Source organism: Homalodisca vitripennis, chromosome 7 (assembly GCF_021130785.1).
Source record: "Homalodisca vitripennis isolate AUS2020 chromosome 7, UT_GWSS_2.1, whole genome shotgun sequence".
Taxonomy (NCBI): Eukaryota; Metazoa; Arthropoda; class Insecta; order Hemiptera; family Cicadellidae; genus Homalodisca; species Homalodisca vitripennis.
The window spans coordinates 95,906,960-95,912,959 of NC_060213.1; positions in this window are offsets into that span (position 1 = coordinate 95,906,960).

Here is a 6,000-nt window from a genome sequence, read left to right on the forward strand (position 1 = left end):
AAAAATAAAAAATACAATTTGGCACATATGTTTAAATAGGTAAAAACTAATTTTGTTATTTTCTTAAATTATAATAAAATAACATCTTTTGAAAATTTATATAGTTAGATAAGAAAATAAACCGGAATATTGATGAAACATAATACTAAATATACCAACTCTTTTAACAATTTTAATTCTAACAATACTAGTTTCAACATGAGCAGCAAAAATGTAGTCTTTTTTAGGATCAGCTGTTTTACATAGGATATAAAAATGTTAAAAGATACTGAATTTTTTGAAATTGTTTTATTGATTCCAACGGTACTTTTGAAACAAAATAATTCAATGCATAAGCTAGCACGACCACTTTAAATATACGCTTGCACAAGCAAGGAGCAACACAAATCTGATATATCCTGTGACATCTTGAAAATGAAAATTGACGACTATATAATTAAGTTTATATCTAAGTCTAGTTGGGAAGCACCTAATCTAAGTTAGGATCGTCCTCTTGAACAATGTCTCAATATTGTCAAATATAGTATAGCTGATAAAGATTTCTTCCAAAAAACCATTAATATCTATTAAGCCAAACAAATCAAAGCCATAATATACTTACGAAAAATTAAATATGATCCCTACGGATAAAGAAAATACTAAATTAATAATGAATACAGTATGTTTCAGAAATAAACAAACAATTAAGTAAAGTAGATAAATATAAAAAACGAGCTAAAATGTAACTGTACAATTTTATTACAAAGTTACACAATTTTCAAATTAAAATGCTGAAAATGAAAATATAAAAAAACCTTTAATCTTACCGAGACATCGAAATTTTCACTAACTCCGTGCTATAATTAAGAACTTCTCATTGGTTGGATATCCAAAGCCCATTAGATAATAGTGAACTGAAACGGGAATTCGAAAAGTTCAATCTAATCCTGATTCGGGATTATACGAGAATTAGAGCCCAACTATGCAGTTGAAATGTACATTTGAATTGTAATTCAGTTTGAAACAGTCCGTCGTTTTTAAAAGTATTCTGGTACGCAAATTCTGCCTTTTAAGAGTAGCTAAATCCTTTGTTACTTTATCGTTGTGTTAGAAATTTTATTATAAATTTCTGAGTATTTTTCACAAATATACATTTTTAGGATATTGATGAACTATGTACAAGTTGTAGACTTATTATATAAGTTTACAGATATATTCATGCAAAGAAAACAAATTTACATTATTCAACTATTTTGTGAGTACAACACTTCCAAAAACTTATAATAATAAATATGTTGCACAGCGACGAACTACTCGTGTAGACCTCATTTCATGAACTGAACGAAAATCATCATGAAGGTCATGACGAAGCTACATGCCTGCAATTAAAACAGATCTAAAATGAAAAGAGGATACTATAAATAGTCTCAAGAATAGCATCAAAAATGTTTTAATTTATAAAAATTAAAGATAATGTAAAAAAAATTCTAACCGTTATACTATAAAAAGTATTATCTATGAAATTTTTTCTTACATCAGTAACCAGGTTGTTGTCAACAGATACAAAATCCAAAGCTGTGAAGTCTACTGGAGTGTGAGCCAGCTCCAGCATCAGTATTTCCAGCTAGAAAACAAAGTAATGTACACTATACACTACGAACATGTTTCAAATATGTTACCTGATAATGGATTTATATACATTCAAATTTAATTTCCATATATTTATTATTTAAAATTCCAAAACGTACTGTTCAAAGCCTAATTGGAGCTGATTTATAATATTGTTTTTTTTTTTTTTTTTTTTTGCTTAGCTGTTAGAAGGAAGCAGATTTTGTTACAGACGGAAAATAATTAATTTATGCTCATATGGTTCATTTGTCAAAGTATAGGAATGCTGAAATACTATTAAATAATAATTGGCAGAAATTTATTTCTTAATACTGTGTTCAAATAAAATATCATTAAAATATGATCACACAAACCTGCTTTCGATAATTTAGCTGGAGTTCACCCATTGTGATCTTGCGATCAATCTCAAAGATAAGCGACTGAATCTAACAAAAAAAACAAAGAAAGATTTTAACGTCAATAACCGTATTGATTTGAAAGTAATAATTAATTTATGCTAATTAGTGATAGATAATACTAACAATTACTATTCGTAATAAAATAAATAAGAAAGTCCACAAGAACAAAGTACGTCCCAAAAAAATATGCTTGTATATTATATTTTTTTACGATGCAACAGCACTAGTCATACGTTTAAAGTTTGTATAGTAAAATGTAGACATTTTATTTAGTTTATTTATTTAATCTTACTCTTTGAACGGCTGACGTTGATGTTGGTGTTTAAGGCCATGGAGACTATTATTTTTATTCCCAAAAAACGTGCTTATTTCATTATTTAGATTTAAAAAATATATTATCATAAAGCTACATCCTAACTAATATATTTTTATAGTTAAGCATCCACCATTTTACTAAGACCATTAAGAAATTGTCTTAAGGGTGTTAGGACCATAAAACACTATAACTGCAGAATTCGGATGGAGATAAATGAGAGCTTTAAAATAATATTCATCAGACAATTCTTGATAATTACTAATTTAATTCTGATATATTGTACTTGATTGGATACGTGTACATGCGTAAAAAGAGAGGCTTCTTAAAATATATGTACTTCGGGTTTGACACTACCGAGTTGAAATACCTCATTAGGATTCTCATGGACATAATGGCACCAAATTGAACCAATTCGGAGAATGTTTTATGAACCTATCTTTTCCATGATACTATTCAATGTATGAGTATGAACTCAAACTGAGAAGGTTGTTTTAGTGAGTTACTCATATTAATCGTATATATATACCTATATATATATATATATATATATATATATATATATATATATATAAACACAAATATATATATATATATATTACGGTTTACCATTATTAATAAAGTACTGAAATGCCTAAAATTTTGTTTAAATTTGTTAACGTTCATAATTACTTTATCTTCAGAGTTATATTATTTGATTCTTTTCAATAAGGGAATAATAGCTAAATTTCATTTTTGAATGTTATGTTTTTATGTTTTTAAAAACAATATTTTATTTGAAATCATAAAAAAATTAATTTTGTTTTAAGTTAGTTGTACTATCAGTTAGTTGTACTACTTTCTACTATCAGCCATGAAATATGGCTACCAAAAGTGATAATAATTATTTCTAAAGTCCTGATTACCTCTTTATAATCTTCATTTTTTATATTTTTTCTAGTTAAAGGACCTAATTCTCAATCATGCTTTGTACAACTGGCTATTGGAGTCACTCCTCAGATCGACGCCAGCCACCTTAAAACTCTGCCCTTGCCAGGGAACTGCAGACGTTTGAATTCAAAATTATTATCTAATGAAATAAAAGGAATATATACAGCGTATCCTTTAACTAAGCCTGTAAACATTGCGGCTTCGATAACACGAGTTTTCACCTGCAGACTGGTACCGTTATAGAATTTGGGAAGGTGTAAGTAGCGAAAGAGCATTATAGAAGCGCCATCTTTAAGACGGCTATTCTAAGGGTGTTCAGCGTGTAAATCACTGTCACACTTCATAAAACCAGAAGGTAACATGTTGGACTTTTCTATACATTGTCATTTAAGTTACGACATCTGTTGAACACTCTGCTATTATTACTAACTGTATGACAATAAGTTCTAGATATTGAACGTTTATCTCTATTATCTTCTAGCAGTCTACCACGAACTAATTGTAAAACTACTATAGAAAACTCTCCTCTACCTTTAAATTCACCGTTTAAGTTAATTCTTATTGTAACTCTCAGGGACAGGATTCTAATTTTTGGTGATAAAAAGGATGACTTTAGGCACGCTTTCACCTCATCAGAGCTTGTTACTTGAGGCATTAGAGGTAAGGTGTGCCTATAGGTTCTAGCCGGAAGAACATTACAAGTTTGCAGTTCCTTATTTGTTGGTGTCCTGTTTAAAAGCTATATACCTCGTTTTCAGGTCATGGTATACTTGTCCAAAACAATTATTGCTGTTTCATTGAATGCCTGGCACATATTATTTTGTCTTCATATGTTGCATATATGTGTTTCTGACTGGTTCAGGTCGATATGCAACTTGAAAGCAGGAGCCATCTTCCACTTTCAAGTAGTTATTGCAGCAATGCCAGAGGATGCTTTTAATTTTGATCAGAATAAAAAAAAGTTTTTCTTCTATGTACAACTAATTACAAGGGAGGTAAAATATTAGGTCGTTATTATATTATTAAAACAGGTAAGGACACCCTTGAAGATGTCATTAGATTAAGTTGAAGTATAAACCTATAGTGTACGATACTTACCAAACTTTTAAGTCTACTGGCTGACCAAGCGATGCTCTGCAACTCGTCCAAGTAGTGGCCATGAGCAAAGACTGTAGCTATAGGAGCATGGTACTCCAAGCAGTCTATGTCGTAATGTAGGCCATACACCCGCCAGTAGGCAGAGATGGACTGCAGGAACACCAGTGATCCAGCTAAAAGTGAGTTAGCGGCACGGAGTGAGTAGTTGATTTTCAGTTTCTGGTTGAGCTCGAACAGTTTCCTCAGTTTCAAAAACTAACCTAACTGTATCTTGATGTTGCTCTGTTTGAAAATTTATGAGTTGTACCCTCTTAGACAGCATGTAAATCAAGGCGGAGACTCGGTAACATGTGAGAATGTTGATCAAGACATCGATAAAGTACAGGTTTGGTATGTATCTGAAGAGCCTTACAAATGCGAAAAACCACGAAATTAATAAAAATATAACAACGAAAAAGAAGAAATCTTTATTATATGAAAGGTCAAAACCTAGTGACCTATCAAAATCTGTAATGTCTTCTATGCTGAGATCACTTGAGCTGTCTGATCTGAGTATAACCCAAGCGTTGGTACAATAAGATAACAAATAATAACTCACAGATATCCAAAGAAGACATGCTGTTATATCTGAGTTATCAGCATTACAAAGTACAACGTACAGACTAACCACATTTATACCCTCTGTAATTACTAAGATATATTTACTAAATTTTGAATGTACTCTACTTCTGCTTAGTTTTGGAACAGAAAGCTGAATTTTATCAAATAAATCTGCAAATGCTCTTTCTGATATCATGTCTAAATGCATTGTATTTGTATTCTGTCTCCATAGCGTGTGTAACTGAACATTACAGTTCAATACCAAACAAAATGGTTGCCACAACAGTTTATATGTCCAATTCGACGCTTTTTGTTCAGTAAACATGTTGTCATTCATCTTCTTAATAATATTAAAAGATCAATGTGCCTATTACTTTTGGAATGAGTTTTACATCAAATACCAACTTTATCCAGTTTGAAATTCTAGGGAAGTGTAAAATATAATTCAAAGTATTACCAAAGGTACAAGAATGCATATTTATTTTGATATCTAATGATGAAAGTTAGATTTGTAAATATGAATAACTGAGCTGTGTTTAAAGGGATATTTAGTATGACATAGGTTCCATTCTTTTAGAAAAAAATACTAACATTTTAATAGGTAATACTCTAAATTGCGAATGTTTTCATAAAAATTCTAGTCTTCACCTTACTGTTCCGCGTAACACTTCTGCAATTAAAATGAAACAAGAATAATTCTATAAAAGAAGTATTAAGAATTTGTAAAGTTCTGGTGACGCTGTCTTTATTTGTATTCTTTATAACTGATAGGCCTTTTCGTTTGTCTGTCATATCCATGTGATTTAATTGGATGAATGTACTGCGTAAATCTGTCTGATTTGTACGAAGAGTCTACACTCTAAGTATTGAGACTTTACAAATTACCGGTGACGATGCCTGTTTGACATTCAAGTTCTTGGTAACTGATAGGCCTTTCACTTTGTCTATCGAATCAAAGTGAATTAATTGAACGAATTTACAGCTTAAATCTGTTTAATTTATACGTAAAGTCTACACTCGTTAATCTGTTCCGGTGATAATGCCTTTGTGACA